Consider the following 19,873-nt stretch of genomic DNA (forward strand, 5'->3'; position numbering starts at 1 on the left):
ATATGAATATATTACATATTATTATTACTTTAATTTGCCATGTTAATTGTTGTGTGACAGTGGGCTTACTGTGTAAAAATGAGTACGAATAACATCAGAGTAATGTGCTGATTTACTGAAAGTATATTATTTGGGTATTTGGGTATATTTCTGCTATATAATGGTAAGTACAAATTGTCTTTAGTACCTGGGGTACATGCTTCAGCAGTAGTGAATTTGCACAGAAGCTGTAAATTATTTTTATAACTATGTGTAATGTGTGCATTTATCACTCCTCTCTTTCCTCAGCTGTGTATTTGATCTGGAAAGTCTTGGCATCAGCTTTTCTTCTTTAAGTTAGCCTCGTTTAAAATGTACATCATCCCAGTTTCAGGGAGGTGGAGAGGAGAGGGAAGGAAAAGATGATGCACAGTTTTTTGCTATTTTATGTTTAATTTCCATGTATGGTCAGAATGGTTGCTCAACTGTTAGATTACAATGATTTTCTGGGAGGAAAAATGCTATTGTAGTTTATATTTCTTCTATCTATTTTTACCATAATAGTGTTTTTATGGACATAATCTAAGGAAGATCTCAAAAGGCGTTGTCCAAATGTTACAGCAGTTCTAAATCTCCTTGCTCCAGGATCATCTCCCCAGCTGTGCAGTGACTTGCTCTATCTTCTTGTAGTTTAATTTCAGTGGGGCTAGGGGGCGGTATGTGAGAATTTGCAGTGTCATTTCTTAATACTGTGCAGACTAGCCATTTACTGTTTACAGAATATTGCAAAGATCCTGAAGAAAAATGGGGAAGTAACTCACCAGCAATATTTTTATAAATACTTTTAAAAGTTCTTGTATTGTTTTCCTTGATCTTCTGTTCTTCCCCAACACCATAATTGATCCAGGAAAACCTGTGTCAGCTTTTTTTCTCTCAGCCCGTGTTAAAATGCACGTGATTCTGGGGTTTGGGATAAGGTATGGCAGTGTGGTGCTTCATCCAGTGTCCACTGAGCTCAATAAAATACTTTAGTTGAAACGAGTATGACTTTTTTATTATCTCCTCATGTGTCTCAGCAAATTCCTTTTCTTTTACAGTCTTTGTTCTGCAGAACATTTTGGAAGCAACTTCTGGTTTGCTCTACTAGATAGCAGAAACGAGTGCATAGAATCAGTTATTAGGGAAGAACTTCTTATAGAAGTTTTAAGCTCTGGTCTCTTTCATTTTTGTGAAACTTGTAGAAATTTTCAGTACCTCTGTCAAATTGAGTTATATCTAGACAATCACTTGAAAGTTACAGGGTTACTTGGGGACATTTAGAAAATTCATCATTACATAAACCAAAGAAACCGGGCTAAAAATAGCAATGTATTATTACAGAAGTCAACCCCAGTGCATGGTAGGATCAAGCAGAGCCTCAATTCTGCATAAAAGTCTGAAACGTATAAAAGTGTGAAACCTGTTTTGTGACTGCTTCATGGTGAATAATTGTAAGAGTAATTGGGAAAAACAGGATGATTGTTAATGGAAAAAGAAAAGATTGGTGTCACCTTTATACCTTTTCAAAACTGGACTGTCGTATTCAAACTCATCGGTGTAATTCTTTATGGCAGGTTGTCTTCCTTAAATAAATGAGCCATAAGCTAACAGTTGCAGATGTTCATGTAAATATTTTTTTTAACCACACGTGAGCAATACAGTATTTTTTTCTGATATTAGTGTTAGCTGATCTGAGTGCAGGCCATAAACATACTGCACTTGTGACAATTTTTTTCTCTGTAATGTATGCAGCTCTATAAATATACGCTGAAGTACATATTGTGGGAGGTCAAACCCCATTCAAACATTATACTTATGTATCCTAAGTCTATTCTGTCTTCCATGTGTTGTTATGCATGTGAGTTTGTGTGAGAAATCTTCTAGGATAAAAATTGGCAATTTGGGAGTGATTAAAAAAGCAAACTTGCATTTTATCTCCATGAAAATAGTGCAATTCATGATAAAACAAATTTGCCCAATCCTGAAATGAATGAGTGACATGAATTTAAGATTGTCTCAAATATTCTAAGCATTGCTTTCACAAAACCAATGAATTAAATTATGTTAGATCATTTGTATTCAAATCAGTTGCCATGGAACATATTGCCACAGGAAAGAGCAAAACATTCAACCATCTTCTGTCCTCTGTGCTGTAGGGACACCAAAACAGAATTTCATTTCAAAGGGTTGGGGGTGTGTGTATGTGTATATATATCACGTTAAGCATTTTAACAGATAGTCAGGCATTACCTCTTGCTTCCAGACTCAGTAAAATAAAACGGTGTATTAGATCCTGCTCACAGAGTTTCTTCCAATGACATGCAGTCTGTGGGTTGAGCTCCAGGCATTAACCCACAACGCTGTAGCCAGAACTTGTATGAAGCTTCTGTTCCAGTCCTAGCCTGCTTATTCTGCTGCTCTGGCAGGGGTTTGAGTGATTTCTTCCCCATGCCAGTAGGCTAGAATATATTTGAAATGCTTGGGGCAATGTAAATACTGTGGAAATGTGTAGTTTCTTTGTCTGCTATAAGGAATCTATGCATTGTCCTCATAGAGCTTTCTACACAATACAGTAGAGGTGCTTGGAATGATGATGGACAGTGAACTGGTACATTAGGACAGAGACAACTTTTCCTGGAGCTAAAATAAGGTGTTAGTCACTGTCATTGTTGTGCAGGTTCAGCTAAGAGATAAGTAGGTTTTCCACCACTTTGATGGATAGGGCTGCATATCTTCTACTGCAGTTTGGCAAATCTGAAAGAAGTCAACTAAGTGGTACTATTTTAGGTCTGCAGTTTTCTTCCTTTTTCCCAATTTTGTTACCTAAGCAGTGCTGGAGGAGTAACTGAGAGCAGGACCCCGTTCTTCTGTGCTGTGTTAGAAAACCCTCGTGCCAGTGAGGTCTTTCAGATTTTAACCAATGTAACTTTGGGTTTGCCCATCCTTTACCTGGGTAATAATATAGATACAAGACATACTAACTGCAGCGTGCTATCCAAATGTATCCTCTAAGCAGGAGACTATGTTTTAAAGAAGGTCTGTATCTTGTAAAAGAAACGGTTTTGGAGAAAAAAATAAATAAAACAGAGACAAACTTCAATTTTATCTGGAAGTAACAGCAGTGAGTTTAGTGGAGGAGTCGAGACAGTTATTGTCCCAGTACTGACACTGCGTGGTAGAAAGCATTTGCTGCGGGTAGGGTAGTGGTAGTGGTGGGAGATGGCTGCGTGTCCACAGTACAGTTGCATTCAGTCCTGAAATCATTGATTTTGAAATGGATCTTTAAGCAGCTGTTACCTTAAAAAATAGGCTGTTGACAGATACCTCTTACTTAAAATTAAAACTGTTTGGATTTTTAACATTTTAACTAAGAAAAATGATTCTTGAGACACCTGTGCAGCACTTGCTATTTTATTTTTGAACGTTCTTTCAGCATCTGTATGTGTATGCATACACTTTGTGCTAAGTTTTCATTTTTGCAGGTGTCTGCCTATCTTCAGGCTTTTGAACTGCAGAACTGGGGATTTAATGGTGTTACAATACCGCAGGCCTTTTCCTAAGCTTTCCAGTCTTCCAGAGCTGGTTACTGACCAAAGGAGGGAATAGGGAGCTAGATGTTTAGGTTAGCCACAAAGGTCTGGAAGGATTACCTGGAGTCATCTCGGGTCAGGGAACCGAGTTTCTGGTGCCTGTAGCAGGTTTGGGGGCTGGGTGCCGCAGCCTGCGTGCCGGCAGTCTGCAAAGAGCGGATTGGGTTTGCAGGGTTCCCAGTTTCCCAGGGATCTAAAGGCTTTGGCTAACCTCAATTTCCAAAATTGGTTGTTTTGTTTTAGTACTTCCCGTCAGAAAACTGGAGTCTCCAGGGGCAGAGCCCGGCGCTTGGGCTTTATGAAGAAATACGCCCCGCTCGGCTATTTTTTTGGCCCCGAAGCCAGACTCCTTTCCCCAGGACAGGGCTCGCCGGCCCCGCGGCGGGCGGGCGGTGCAGGGGCCTGTGAGGCGGCTCGGCAAACGCGCGCCCTTCTCTCGCCGCTCCGCTACGGGCCCGCTCCCGGCGCGGTGCGCCTCGCCGCAGCCCGCCGGCCCCGGGGCGACCGGGGTCCTCTGGGGCCGGGGCCGGGCCGGGGCGGGCGGGAGAGAGGGAGGCGGGGTCGCCGGGGCGGAGCCGCGGGCCGGGGCCGGGGCCGAGGCCGAGCCGAGCCGAGCCGAGCAGAGCGGCGGGGCTGGCGCAGCTCCGGCCGAGCGCTGCAGCCGGCGGTCCCGCAGCGAGGTGCTGCCGCCGCCGGGAGCGGGGCCTGGGCGCAGCGCCGCGGGGCCGCCATGCCGCCCGCCCGTCCGCCCTGCAGGTGCGCCCCGCGGGGGGAGGGGGTGTGGGGGGCGACGGGTCTGCTCGGCCACGGCCTTGTCCCCTGGCGGGGGGCGGCGGGGCCGGGAACTGAGCCCCGGCGGGGCGGTGGCGGCGGCGGGCAGGGTCCCTCGCGGCCGGGGTGGCGGCGGAGGAGCTGTTTGCCCGCTCGCTGGTTTCAGGAGCCAGCCCGGCATCGCAGCGCGGGAGGCGAGAGCCGGCCCCGCGCCTCTGGTGTGTCTCTCCCGGTGTGTGTGTGGCCGGGAGGCCCGGGGCGGCTGCGGCCACCGACCGACCGGGGCGGCGCGGGCCCGGCTGCCGGCCCAGGCGGTGCCGCTCCCGCGAGCCCGGCTTTCGCCTCTGCCGCCGCCTTTAACCAGCTGATACAGCTGAATGAATTGCTTTGATGGCGTTCACGGCTTCAAAGCTCATTTATTTTCTCCGTCCCCAGATCTTGGATGATTTACTGGAATGTTCCAGGCTCGCGCTGTAATAATTTGTAGTCTCTCAGGTTGTCATGATTAAGAAGTGCTGCCGAGTGCCAAAGGTGTCTTAGTAACAGATTTTTGTCTCTTTAGTCCGTGCAACGGACTTTCCTCTCTGTCTCTCATCATGCACTACTTCAGAGTTGTTTTTTGGCTGGAGGGCCTTACCTGTGTGTTGGTGATCTGTGTGCAATATTATGGTGCCAAAGGATGCGGTAACTGTTTGTTTGCCCTCTAGGTGATGAAATAAGATGATGAACACTTAGACTCAATAACAGGCTTTTACCATGTGTTTACACGCCACAGTTATCGTTGTCCCATTAAGTAGTCATATATTTCTTGTAATAATGCGGAATGATGGACTTTTAAGATGGGTAGGTGCCCATTAATCGATTATGTTTTGCCTCAAATGCAGTGACCCAGACTAAGGGCCTGTGCTTGGATGATACTTAAAATGCATATTGATGAACTCTCTCAGCATATTGTAGCAGCAAGTGTTTACATAGTGTGGAAATCATATTTTGCTAATATTGTTCTTTTGGATGTGTATGTATACACATGCAGACTTCAGAAAATGAATGGAGAAGGCAGTAGAAAATGCCAAGAAATGAATGTGTGCGTGTATGCTTTCTGAATGAAAATTACTTTATCAGGAATATATGTCTTTAAATGTAAGTCATGGTTAAAAATATTTAAGTCCTAGTGCATTTTAGGCTGCTTTCTCTTTTACCTAGAAAATGTCCACAAATACATGCAAAATATTTTAAGGATCTAAAGAGGTAAATAATGTTGGTGTTGTAAAGAGTTGTGTTGAAGCTGATGGGACTGCTTGTAGAAAAAATGCTGTCTGATGGCTTTCCCCTTCTTCCTTTTTTTTTTTTTTTAATATAGATCAAAATCTTGGGTTTAGAAGGAAAATCTGTGCTTCAATTAAATTTGGTACCTTTTTTGTTGTGTGTTATGTTATAAAAAGAAAACACTTCTAGAAAACCTAACTTGCCTAAGTCAGTTGTGATGCAGTCTCTGAGTCTCGGTCCTCGCCTCTGGCCAGTGTCCTTTTCTCACCGCACCAGTGGCCGCACTCCAATTTGGATTTGTTACATCTACTGCTGAAATTGTGATTCCCTTTGGACTTGAAGTGCTTTAGAATTGATTGGAACAGTCCTTGTCTTGTTGTATAGGAATACAGCTTTGTTGTTTTGTGTATTCAGGATTTTGAAAGAGAAGAGTAAAATTGGCTAGGGATTGGCTCTAGTAAATATTTGGTTAGCTTATGGTCCTGACTTCAATGGACAGCTTGCAAATCTCGTACAGTGTTAGGGAATAAGTCCCTCTATTTGAATAGAGGTGAATTCATTGGAGAGTGATTTGGGTTGGAGAACAATATTTCTTCAGAAAGGTTATTAAGAAAATTGTGAGAATCCTATAGATGGATACTGCAGCCGGAGTGGCTCCCTCTAGTCACCCATCTGGGTGAGTGTTTCAAAGGTGGGAAATTAGTGTGAGCCTCTGCAGCATGATCTGGCACAAGAAATTGCTGCTCCAGGCAGCCAGAGATGTTTACAAATGATAATTATGATGGAAATGGGGGGCAAAGGGACTAAATTTCCTTTTGCTTTCCAGTCAGCATTGAACGAAAGCTGGAACATAACCAGTGTTGAGAAGGATGATAAAGCTGCCCTGTCTGATACCTGGCTTGTGCACTCTCTGTCTGAGCAGGTGCCCAACACAGCAGCAGGCAGTTGTGGCCCTCAGCTCTGCTGGCGGGATGAATCTAGTGTCATCACCCAAGAAGCAGCAGACTGACAAATCTCTTTCTTCTCATGATCAATAAGCCAAAAAAGCCTAAGGCCTTACAGGCGCAGCCCTTGTTGTAGTGAGGTATCCACTTGCTGGTGTCGTTATTGACAGTGGGGATGACCAACTGCCACAAAGTTGATGGTTTCTCACTCCCTGCTGCAAGGCAGCTGGGCCTCGGGATCTGTGCCCTCACGGAGGAAAATGAACAAGTCACGCTGCTGCTGCACATTTGTCCTGGGCATTAAGATCCCTTTCCCAAAAAGAGGAAACATAATGCTACAGTTGAGGAGTGAAGTCAGCATTAAGAGTACTCACTTGGGTGGCCTCCTTTGACCAGGATGGGAGAAACAGGTTTTCAGATTTTTTTATTTTATTTTTAATCTGACTGTTTCCCTTATTGCTGTGTTATTTTTCCCTAGCCAGATTCATGAAACAGTGAGGCAATGACAAAATTCACAGCAAGCTGGAGGGATTACATTCTCCCCGCAAACATAATGTTTCAGATTGGTACATTAAACAATACATGGGAGTATTCTTTTTTTCCCCCTTTTCTTTGCAAACCCTTCTGACTGTAGGCGGAAAGCTATACTTCTTTGTTCCTGATCAAAATGTCAGGCAGGTGTGAGCAGCTGTGCTGCTGATGGAAGGTATCTGTTATGAACTGTTTGTTCAGTTTTGGGGTGGGCAGCGCAGGGCAGGGGGCTCTGGTTGTGTATGTGCTGTCTCTCCTCTGCTTGCCTGCAAGGGCAGGGTGCAGGCAGGCTTCGTGGGGTCTGTAGGTACTTCCTGAGGGGTTGTAATGCAGAAAGTAGTAGTAAGTGCCAAGAAGGGTGAGTTACTCCAGGAGCAGTGCTTTGCTCTTGCACCTGTGCTGCTCCCAGTCTCTGACCAAGCTTGGAGAAATAGTACCAGTATTTCAGCTTTGTACTGTGTAACATCCTAGTGACATGGCTGTACTTATGTGAGACTTAGTGACTCGTCATGGAACCACAGTTTGTCCTTTAGGAAGACTTCTGGCTTAGACTTGGAGCTCTCAATGGATAGAATGCTCATCATAATCTTAATAAGCCTTTCTGATTGTTAATCTTAGTTTTAAGATGCGAGCTGTGCTTTCAGTTGCATGCCTCAGATTCCGTGTGCTGTGTGGTCTTATGGCCTTGTCAGCTACATGAAACTGTTCACTGCTTTCTGGTAGTACTCATACCTTTAATTAAGAGTTGGACCTCCTCTTTGATATTCTACATGTAGGTCCCACTGAAGTGCTGCTTTTTCTTCTTTTGTTGCCTTTATTATGGCTACTATTGTACAAGGGTTTTTTTCAACATCCTTTTTGAAATGCAGGCTCTATGACTAAGCTGAGCAGGGAAGTTATACCTGTTTATACAGGCAAGAAGTACGTTTACCTTTTGGTTACAGTGTCAAATTGGGATTGTTTGTTTCATTCTGTATTCACTTAGCAGGATTTAAAAGCTTTTTATTAATAGCAACCAATTTCTAGGAAGGAAATTTTCCTAACAGTAGTCCCACCCATTAGTGACTGATTTTGGGATCTTCCCATGGTGTTTCTGTACACATCTGAGAGCCATTTCCCCAAAATCTAAGACTCCCCAGGTAGACAAAGAGCTGTCCCAGTGCACCAGTTAGAGGAAATCACAGCTTTGTTTTACAGAAGTTCATGGTGAGAGCTACTACTTCCTTGAACTCAGCCTTATCTTAAGAAAAGGTAATTTATTCCCTGACTCATTTTTCAAATACATTTAACCTTTTCTAACAGTGCTCTCTCTATCTGCCACTACTCCTGTCTGGTTTTTTTCTGCTTTCTGTCCCACATACCATCTGTCTTATTTTCTGGTTTGTTTTCTTTTTAAATACTCTAAGCTAATGCAGCAGATAGAAAAGAAGTATGAATATTTATGAACCATCACTGCCACCTCCCTTCTGAGGGAAAGAGGTGTGGATGGCTTCCTGCCAGGTCAGGTGATGCTGTGATTGCAGAAACTAATTGGGATCTGCCTAGGTTATTACTTGAAGGGGATGCTACAAAGATCCTCAGTGGCTCAGCAGTGCTTGCATGCTGTGTCAGTAGTCACTGTGCACAAATAAAACGTAGTCGGTAGCACTAGTCTGTTGCTGTAGTTAACTGTCTCATGGTCAAGTAATACCCCAGTCTGGTGACAAGGGCTTTATTTTACTGTCAGCTTAATAAATAGCATTTCTGTAACGTTTTTGGAGTAGCTGTAGTGATGCCAAAGACCTGGGCGCTACTGATAAAGCTGGGTATAATTCTGTGTGCAGCTTCTGGAAGCTGTAACAAGCTCCGCAGAGCTTTGTAGGCTGGCGAGTGGCTTGAGTTTTTCCTTCATACTTTCTCACAAAGGTTCAGATAATTCAGATTTAATATTATTTGCATGGTATTTTGAATATATATTAAAAAGGAATTCTTCACTTGTAATATATAAGCAATGTTTGACTTTTTGTACTCCCTTTTTTATCATCCTGGTTGCCGATCAAACCTTTTGCAGTGTAGCTGCTGAAGACGCATGGCTAAAGGTATCAGCTGTGATAACCCGTGACATAAAATCCAAGCAGTTCTATCTGTACCAGCTCAAAGTTTCTGAAATGCAGGTGTTGTCTGGTAGATGTGTGGTGTGAGTGGTGACATCCTGGTGACAATGAGTGGAGAAGCAAGGAGATAAAACTTTGACTCTTACTTTGTTACGGAACAGCATGCTGAAGTGTGTCCAGGTATGTGGTGAAAGATTGACTTCGCCTGCTGTAGCCCAGTCACTTGTGCAGATATTGCCCAAATGACTAGCAGCTATGCCACAGCTGATGAACATGAAAGCCCCCTTGCCCGCAGATGTGCTGGGATCAAGTAGAAAGCAGTCTGAGTAGTCATCAGAGCAGTCAGGAGATGAATTGAGAACCACAAAGGAGTGACAGGGGTGGCTTTCTGCCAGTGTGGCGAGTTGTTCTCCAGTCCTTGTGCTTAGGTATCAGCTGAAGAAATTTAATTTGATTTACAAGTAACTTTTTTTTTTGTTTGGGTGAGGTTGACTTTTATTTTTTTAGTGTATGATGTTGAGCTGTATTGGTTAGGTATGCCTTGTTGTTCGGGCTGAGTAGGTGGTGGGAGGTGGCTGGCACTACAGAGGCTAGGAGGGAACTTGCGGTGGCATCTACATTTGTGTCCTGCTACAGGCATGCTTACAGGATGGAAAGTAAAGTCTCCTGTGTTGGGCTAGTGCTGATGTGGTTGCTCACTGGGGCACGTTTGTTTCCTTGTATACAGGAATTCTGGATTCCTTAAAATTGAGCCCTGCTGCTGACTGATCACTCGATGAATAATTATTTTTGAAAATTGGATTTCCCTTTGTAATGTATAATTTCTGTTAGTACAATTAACACATTAATCTCTTTTCATGACGACAGAGGAGCTGAAGATTAGTTTTCTGTTCTCCTGCTCTGTTGACACTGTGCACTTGACTCTATTGTGTGAGTAGTAAGTTTCAGTGTTTTGTCAACTAGTTGTGTCCTTTCCTGAGCCCTGCTCTGGTAGTTCCCGGTCCCAGGCTGAGCCTGGCAGGTAACAGTCAGGTTTTACAGAAAGGGGACTAGAGACTGGTCTTGAGACCAAAATGGTATAGCAAGTACAAGAAATTCAGCCTTCTGTAGGGGAGATGGGAAGAGCAAGTAACATGAACCCCAGGAAACAACCAGACCTTACGCAGTGGCGTGAGTTGGAGAGTTCTCCTGGGCTCCAGGAATGGTGAGCTGTGGAAAAAATGCTGCACCCAGGAGAGTGGTTCCTAGCCCTTCTGTTCAACTCTGAGCACTCTTTGGATTAAACTTGTGAGAAGAGCAAGGGAATTCTTCTTCGTTTTCCTTCTGGGAAGGAAATACAGACCCAGACCCAGCAGAGCAGGGACACGCTGCTCCTCACAGAGTCGGGCTCTGCTCTGCTAGGAATGAGCCACAATTGAAGAGTGCCATAGTGGCCTGCACAAATGCTAGCGGAAAGCTGGGGAGGTTTGCAAAAGGAACGCTGGCAGAGCTGAAGGGGCCACCTGTAGCGCCAGACCTGATTTTAAGGTGTTTCTGAGGAAATGTGTATTTCTTTGTAAGTGGGAACTGTAATGTGTTTGTTTTGTCACATGGACCAGTGTAGGATTTGGGATGCCAGGGGTTCAAGTTACAAAATGTATTTCTTGGGCAAAATTGTTGTCATCCCTCAGTAAATGGTAACAGGCCTTTAAAAGCCTCTCTTCTGGCTGTATTTTTTTGGGTGTGGTTGGTTTTTTTTTTTTTTTTTTTAGTATCTAGAAACTTTGTAAACAAACTTCCATGGTTGTCACTGAAATCAGGACTTCACTTTTCAGTACTGAGTACAGTTTTCAACTCTTAACTGCTTTGCAGTCAGCATTATATTGCATTTAAAGTAAAAGTTTCACCTGGTACAGTGTTTTGTAACTGTTGTTTAAGTTTTGGTTTCTTCATCTCGCATACTATTTGTTGTGAATTCTGTGATGAAAGAGCTGTGGATGATTATTTTCTCACAGAAAGGCTCTAGGATGACAGCATGCTGTGTTATAAATTGAAATTTACTTTAGCTGGCCTTGAAACATATCTTTATTCCTGCTTCTCTTCACTTTTTTTCATTTTACTTCACCAAGTCCAGCAAGCAGATAGCTCAGAAAAGCAATTTTGACCTGTGGAAGCTACTGCCAGGTATTACTTGTTCATTAGGTTAACGCAGCCATGTGTCTGAGATTGGAAGTGTGCATTTTAATCCTAGGCCTTGTAATAATTATTGATAAGAACATCAATCTAGCTCTGGGGTAATACACTTCCCACAGGTAACACGTCAGTCCTTTTTAACTACAAATCATTAATGTGCCCAGATGGGATAGGTGTAAGATGCTTTCTTCTTTTTTTTTTTTTTTGAAAAGCAGCCTCATTTTTTTTTTCTTTTCCTTTTCCTTTTTTTTTTTTTTAGGTGTAGGTCTCTTCCCAGATTTTTCAGAGTAACTGTGAAAAGGTCTGAATTGCTCTTCACCAAATTTTAAGTTTTAGCACCAAAACTGGAAGCACTGTAGCCCCTCAAAAAAAAGAGGCCTTAACATGGACCAAAAAAACCCTCCAAAACTCGTTAATGCATTAACTGTTTTGGCTGGTTTCAACCTGAGGAAGGGCAAGCAATTACTTTGATATAGCTGTAATAAAGTGAAAATAAGGTTTTGTTTGAAACATGTTGGGCAATCTGAAACTCTCACCATTACCAGCTATGTCAGACATAACTTGTGGCGAATGGAAAGTTAGCAGCTTTCATCTTTGGGCCCCAATTCTGCAAATGTGTGCTTCGCTATTACAAGCATAACTTGTGTGAGTGAGTCATCCCTCTGAATGCACTTGGTACTTGAGTAGAGAGCTCAGCGAGGTTGCAGTACCTGGTGATGTGGCTGAGATGATGTCCATGAAAATGCAGCACTGGAGGAATTGAAGCTATTCCTGAAATTAGGTCAAATTTTGTGAAGGTGTTTTCTTTTTTTCCCCAGCAAAAAGAAGTATCTAGGTTCAGAAATGCTGAGTTACTTTGTTAATACTGTCAGTGTAAGATGTTTGAATTTTAGTTTCAAAATCAGCCTGTTCTGTTCAACAGGAGCACCTCAGTTCAATAATGATGTTTAAAACACTTGAGTAACCTGAAAGTGAAATATATACTGCTATTTTTTTACCAGAAAATTTCTACACTTCTGGTTTTTATGCAACAGTACTCAACCTTAATTCAAGTGTATTTTAACCTTCTGTTGTTTTTTTTCTAAGCTGTGAACCATCCCACAGACTGAACACATCCAGAGTTGAGCAAATAAAGTGCAGATTAGATATGCTGAAAAAAGGATAGCATATAGGTGTGTTGTATGAACCATTCTGTTGTTCTGTCTTTTCTGCATACATAGAAATAGGTTGCTAACTCTATTTACCTGAATAATTTCGAGTAGACACAGCTGTGCACCAGTGGTTAGAACACAGAAAAGTAGAGAACACTTAACCTTTCTGTTTCTGGAAAGAAGCAGGCAGCTATTCAGAGACACTCTCTAATTAGGTCGGTATATGTAACTGTGCTGTGGTACATAGCAAGGGGAATTCAGTTTGAGAGGGGAGTTTTTGCTTTGCATGTAGTGCAGGGTGGTTTGCAGTGCAAGGCCAGAAACTGTGTGTAGTGTTATACAGGAATCTGCAGATGGAGGAAGGAAAAATGGTAAGATGATAAAGGTTTTAAGGCTGTTTCAGAAGAGCAAGAGAACTAATTCATTCTCAGTTACACAATACCTAAAGGAATTTTGCAAGGAGGAAGGAAATAGAGACACTGCTGCTTTTAAAACTGGCTTCAGACTACGCAGTGGGTAGAAGGTACGATTTACTGTCGATTGTTGTAATTTTAATGCACCTAATGCTGCCAACATCTGAGCACCTGTGAAGCTGCGTGTGCTGGTGTAATACAAGGTCACACTCAACAGACTGTAATGCAATAAATGTTGCAGGTTAAGGAATTGAAAAATAAACAATGAAGGTTTCCAGTGTTAATTTTGTACATTACAAATGTACAGGATTTTCTGTTACAACTAAACTGTTCAATATGTTGCTTAATGTACAGTGTATGCAATGTGACACAGTTAAGGTTGCTATGGAAACCTGGCATTTTGGTTCTGTTAACGGTGTTTCAAGCAGGAAAACATTTGCATTGCATTACTGTGAGACTCCTTTCTACCCCCACTCCTCAGCTCTTTTGCTTCTTGTTTGAGAGGAGGGTGACAGAGAAAAAGCCATGGCCTGGAATTTGCATGAGTCAGGGTCTGTTGAAAAAAGGGATGTTGAGCTGAAACTTAAAAATTCTAATTTTACCTTCAAGTAGCTCTTGTGTCTTGAGTCCCTTTTTGAAGTGAGGAAGTACTTAAATGTTAATCTTTCACAGTGTAGTGTTAGTGGGCTGTTAATTTGAGGGTCTTTTTCTAAAAACTTGAAAATGATGGGTACTTTCTACTGAAAAGTTTCCAGTAATTTTCACAGCATGATTATGAATATTGTTGGAAATGTACTTGATCTAAAAACCAGTGACCAGTTCTAATACTTCCTGTTAGATTGATGGATTTATTCATATTTTAACACTTTCTTGTTGCCTGGCCTTATTCTGTAAAGCACTGAGAACATGTTAACCAAGTCTCATTGAGTACAGTGGGAATATTTACAAATATAGACCTAACTTTATACTTAAGCATTTTGGGATCTAAACTAATTGTAAGTAAAAGATGATTTATGGTACCTGTGATTTATGGTACAGGTATTTTTGCCAAGCATCAAGCCATATAATTGTGGTTTAAGTGACTCTTCAAACACCTGTGTCTCTGCTCTACCTCTACTTTATTTACCATTGGTATAATGCCTTTATCGGGTTGGTGGGGAAAGAGCTGAGAAGCGAGAGACCAAGTTTGCTGTGTAGCTGAGAACATGCATTTGTCTGCCATAGTCTGTTCCTCATCTCATGAATGCCAGCCGTAGGTCTCAGCAGCACTCATCTTTCAAAATGTGCCATTGCTGAGGCCCACTGAATGAAGTCACTGCTCAAGGAGTTACATCGATGGTTATCTGCTCAAGTTTTCTGCTGCAGGTCTGCCTTCTGTGGCAGAAGTAAGGGTGTACTTGCAGTTCATCTGTGTGTCGCAAAACCCACTGGAAGTGGGTGTGAGCTGGCATGGAGGGATATAAACTGAACTGCAGATACAGAGCTGCTTCTGCTGGCTCTGCTGCAGGTAATTTGTGTGGTTAATTTTGGTGGGGGAGTGGTAGCAAACAGCTGATGTAGGTGAAAGGGAGGAAGGCAAAGGGCAGTATAACTTCAAACTGGTAGCTGCTTGCTGCATGGATGTATTTTAACAGCCTGAGAGACGTGAGTGAAATTCCAGTTTCTTTGGCTTGGCACTATGCCTGGCCAAGGTTTCCTTGATCACCAAAGGACCTGTGCTGTCCATTCATTTGCAGTGGTGCTGCTGTTTTGCCAGTGCAAATCCTGCTTGAGCCCTGCATAAGATAATTAATAGAAGCAACTCTGGAGTATGGCCAGGCCTGGGTTATGTGACGCTGTGGATCCAGTGGCCCATAACAGCATTCATGTCTATGTATGGAACGTAGGACAGTTGTTCTGGCAGCTCACCTGGCATGCAGGTGGCACCAGGCAGTCGCCTGATTTTGTTTGCTACCCGACTTGCTCTTGTAACATGCTGCCATGTAAGAGTGCTGAGGATAGAATGACTTTCTGTTCACTGCTTCTGTCCCTTTGCTTGATTCAGAGAGGGGCATCTAAGGAGGACTTGGTCATGTCCCTCAAACCTGATAGAGAACCTGTAATTCATTGGCTCTGGGACTGAATCTGTATGTGTATGTTTTGACCTTGTCAAAACACATGTGCAGGCTTTCTTTGAAATGTTTTTAAAGCAAACTGTTACAAATTGTAGCAATTGTTACCAGCAAGGAACATGGCTGGTGTGAACTGCCAAATCAGCAAGGTAGTGCTAAGGGGATTCTCTAAATGCTAGTTGATGTGTTGAACATTTCTCAATTTTTATTTTTTAGAAAACTGCAAATACTTGGTGTTTTAGTTGAACGCTGCTAAGCACATACATAAAAGTCCTTTGTGTGTGTGTGCCTGCGTACTCCTGGGAGAGGTAAGAGAACAGTGACATCTGTTTCATCCTCTCCGGATATGGTAAACTACATCCTCCTCTTGTTCTGTGGCGGTGGAACTATGATGCTGTGCATCAGTTTAGGGTCTGGCTCAGAAATGCAATATAAACTGCGATAGAAATGCCTTAGTATGTGGTGTAAGCACAGACTTGATTTCATTCAGCAGGTGTCCCAAGGAAAGAAAGGCACAGAGGGTAAGCCATTTGCCTTGCAGTTACAAGATGTGTGGTTTTGTAATAATTTTGTAGAATGAGCACAAGGTCCTTCTGGATCTCAGTCTCTCACCTGTAAAATGAAAGCAATGTTCTTGATGAAGAATGTTTGAAAGGCTTAGCTTTTTAACCAACAGTAGCTAAAATTTACTGGAACTAGCACCCTGCAAATTCTTGGGTGTTTCTGTTGTTTACATGTATGCGGTTTTCTGTATTTCAGTGGCTATAGAATTCGTTCTGTTTATCCAAATGCTAATGTTTTTCTGCTGCCTTTTATTACAGTATTTGGTAGGCAGAGACCAGTGTTTTCTGCCAACAGTCTGTGAAGATGCAGGATTTGGCATTTAAACTCTGCATACTGCGTATACCTGTACAATGTCAGCATGAAAGGCAGCAGGGTTCAGAAGGCTTGGGCTTGACACTTAATTGAACGGGGGTGGATTGAAACAGGGGATATAAGAAAATTAAAGTGTTGATTATTTTAAAACTTCTGCAGCAGTGTTCTTGTTAACTTAAAAATGAAATTCTTCCCAAGTGGCCTGATTTCAAACAGCACTGCACTTTTACATTTGGTATGGCATAATGCTCTACCTGTTAATAGTTTGCATTGTGTTTTGTAACCCATTTCTGTCTAGCAACTGCAGCTGAGTTACACAGTAAAAGACATTGTTCCTTATGGAAAAATGCATCTGGTGATGTTCAGCTGCCAATGAGGGAAGATTAAATCTGGATGTTTTTCTCTTGACAACCCTCACAGGTGATATGGAATTTCTGGTAGCTCTTTTACTTCCCCTTAATTCTCTGTGAAACATGGCAGCCCGAGTTAGTGAGTAAAAGTCTCCTCCCAGTAGGAGAATAGGTAGGAATAATTCGTCTGGGGAGTCCACTGGAGCTCAATCAAGTTTTGTTACTGTTGTTCTGTTTCTGAAACGGAAATGTTTCTGTTACATTGATTCTCATTTATTTTATTTGAACTTTGTTCATGTGGAGAGGTTGTTGCAGGTCCAGCTGGTGAGTTGAAGGTGATCTCTGCTTAGCCTGTTGTTACTGCATTAGTAGAGAATAAAAATGCTTGGTCTGTTAGCTTACCACACCTCTGTAGTGGGGATAATAACCTTCTAAAAGTTGCACCCAGTTCCTCAAGAGCAAGAGTGTTTGTTTCCTTTACCTATCTTATCTTCAGATCTTATCTTTGCTGTCCTTGAGAGTCCACAGGGTGCAATAGCCACATTGAATCTCTATTTCTCTCCAGTTGGAGGTAGAGAAATGGTGATACTGTTGGATTCAGTCTGATCAAGAAGTCCAGAAATCGCTTCTGCATACAAATTTATTTTCAGTCTCTTAATTTTTGCATTTTAATTAGTTGGGGATTTTAAGATTGCACCCTTGTTACGAGAAACATGACAGGCTTAATACTTTAAAGATCAGTGGAGTTGTGTGCCTAAATAAGGGTTATTCACCTAAGCAAGGGTTGAGTCATGAGCCTCAACTTCACTGAGGTGGAGAAGCTCTCCTAGGTTAGTTTAGCACCCTTCAGTTACGTATAATGGACTGGAACCTCTTTATAGAGCTTATTAATGTTTTGGAAATAACATTACACTTTACATGGTAAGTATAATGTAACTGTATAATTGTATTAAAATAATTCCATATTCATCTTAAGATAGCTTTAGAATAAACAATATTTTGTCCATTCTACTGACTCTAACTTAATGTAATTACTCTGTGCTGAGTTTTACTGGCTTGTGCTAGTGCTTTCCTGAAAGCTTCCAATCTCACTTTTAGTTAGGTCATTCTACCTGAAAAAAAGTAAGTTGTAGCTTACTCTTCTCTTTGCTGGCTCTGAATTTCTGTTACCTTTCATCATGAGATGCTGCAGTGTTTATTCTGAAACTTTTATCTTTATGCTGAATGAAATACACTAGCAGAATATAAAAGCAGTAGAACTCAACCTGGTTAGTCCAGTCGGTAGGCATTAATGAAATACTGCAAACATTAGCATTAATCGTAAGGTGCTAATGTGCTTTCACTGTCCTGTTTTTAAAAATATGGGATGTCTGTTGAAATGAATGCTGGAGTTGGTATGGGTGCTTTGGGTTGTGAAGTTTAATCATGTGCATTTATATGACCCAGTAGCAAATTATAGCATGGCTCCCCTTCTGTGTTAACCTGTTTCTGTTGTCTTTTGCTTGAAGGTGTTGTGTGTGACCCTATACTGCAACCTTGTTGGTGTGTGTTTGTCTCTGTTTGCAGCTACACAGTGCCCTGGAAACTGCTTTGGTCTCACCAGAGGTGCAGATAGCAGTCCCTAAGGGTTCAGTTTCAGATCTAATACACTGAAAATGCTTCACCTCTATCTGTGATTTGTTCTACAATTTCTTATTCTGCCAGCTTGATAGACATTTTGAATATTGCTCTTGAAGTACTACATACATATCTTTCCTTTTTTTGGTCTTAATATTGACTTGTTGATGTAATCCTTGTCATCCCTCATGGTGTTTTTTTTTAGGGGTCAGAATTAGCACATGTACCCAGAAGACTTATTATTTGTAAGAAGACACTCTGCTGCAGAGTTGCAGACTCAAGCAGAATCGTTAGTTAATGTTTCATGTCCGAAAATGACACTTTCATGTCATTTGGCACGTGGCAACATTTGAATGTTCATATTACAGCAGATGATAGTACAGAAGTGTGCGGTGGTATGAGCAGATGCCTGTAGTTTCAGGGACAGAGGTAAAATAGAGAAGCAAAACTAAAAAACTAATGTTGTGTGTGATGCTGCACCAGACAGCAGGTGAGAGCTATGTGGTGTGTCTGGGCAGCATCCTGTTCTCTCAGCACAGCGGGGTCTCCCTGTTACATCCTTGGTGTGACCATGTCCACTTGGCTGTCTCACTGGGAGTCTTCTGCCTTAATCTGCTCCGTCTTCCTAAGAGTGAAAAATTTGTGCTTGGGCCTCTCACCTTCTGTGTAAGTTTCTCACAGTGTGATTGCTGCCACCATTGATTGCCTTCTGGGGCACTTGCTAAGCTCCGGGTTACTACCCTTGACTTATTTTCCCTAAAGTCAGCTCATTGCTTATTTGCATATTTTCTGAAGGAACTGAAAGCACCATTTAAACCTAGATCCTCAGAGGAGCTAGGCTTTTTATTTCCTTTTGTGGATCTGAGCTTTAATTTCAATGCATATTACCGTAGAGCCAGATAAAAGTGAGGCTGTGCTATCAGCCTCCAAAGTTTGTCAATTTAAATTTTACACAGAAAATAATAACTGGCTCCTTGTCAAAGTAGTCCACTCCCTTGTACTCACTGCTGCTGGTTATTGAGGCTGGCTGGGTTAAAGCTAATAGGAGGTTACATGCACACATTGTTCCGCTCTCATTTGGGAATGTGGAGGTATTTCATGTAGTTCGGTTCCGTATTTGCAAAGTAGGGAATTACAGCATTTTCCTACCTCATGAAAGGTTGAGAGATAATGACTCTACAGGGTCGTGAAAATATATCTAGAGAACTGCATGATCTTGAACTTTTTTCTCTGTATGTCTTTCTCGGACTTGCAGTGGGCACAGATGGCCAGAGACAAGCTATCAAGTCTGTTGAATGTTCTAAAAATAATCAGATAATTCATTGGCTTCTGCATTGCTAGTGCTGTTCGATGTGCTCTTGTTCATGTGCACAGCTTTGGGAAGTAAAGCTCACAATTGGACAATTGATCATTGATGCTGTAGAGACAGCAGACAGGTGCTTACCCCTGAGTGCAGCAAGCAACTGGAAGTAGCAAGGTATATTATTCTTCATGTCTGAGAAGGGAGGGGAAAAGAAGAAGAATAGTTTTTAAAAACTGATAAAGTCTTTAGAGGACTTAGGATGCTCTTTTCACATACTTACTTATTTTTAGTGTTCCCCTCAAAATACAGTTCCCTTCCTTTTTGTTTATCCTCATACTTAGAGCATCTTCCTCTTCTGCTGCTTTGAATGTACCATAGCAGGATGCTGCTGTCCTGCAGTGTCAGGTGTCAGAGCAGGCAGCAGGAGCTGGAAACAGAATTTCTTGAGGTCTTGGGAGGGTGGTGACAGTTGCAGTGGTGTGGGTACCCATGGTCAGGAGTTCAGTCTGTTCCTGTGATTTTAATTAATTTTTTTTTTGGTGACCTTGCTGGAGCATTCCCACTCTCATTACAAACTCCCAGTAGCATCCCCAAAACTTCCTGGCAGCAAGCCTAAACAGACAAAGCAAGTATCCAGAAAAATGCTAATATAAATGAAAAAAATCAG

The 19,873-nt window shown here is 42.2% G+C and overlaps 1 protein-coding gene across 5 annotated transcripts in view; it reads left to right on the forward strand.

Annotated features, from left to right (window-relative positions):
* NCOA7 (nuclear receptor coactivator 7) overlaps positions 1 to 19,873 on the forward strand; it is a 104,357-nt gene that overhangs the window by 274 nt on the left and 84,210 nt on the right. For 2 of the 5 annotated variants that reach the window (XM_074862431.1, XM_074862434.1), the window contains exon 1: positions 4,204 to 4,364. The exons of 1 other annotated variant lie outside the window; for it this stretch is intronic. The gene's annotated coding sequence lies outside the window, so the exon portion shown is untranslated. Of the gene's footprint in view, positions 1 to 4,203; positions 4,365 to 15,346; positions 15,369 to 19,873 lie in introns of those variants that run through there. 2 more of the 5 variants (XM_074862437.1, XM_074862433.1) reach the window with 2 other exon arrangements.

The sequence above is a fragment of the Strix uralensis genome, chromosome 3, assembly GCF_047716275.1.
Source record: "Strix uralensis isolate ZFMK-TIS-50842 chromosome 3, bStrUra1, whole genome shotgun sequence".
Lineage (NCBI taxonomy): Eukaryota > Metazoa > Chordata > Aves > Strigiformes > Strigidae > Strix > Strix uralensis.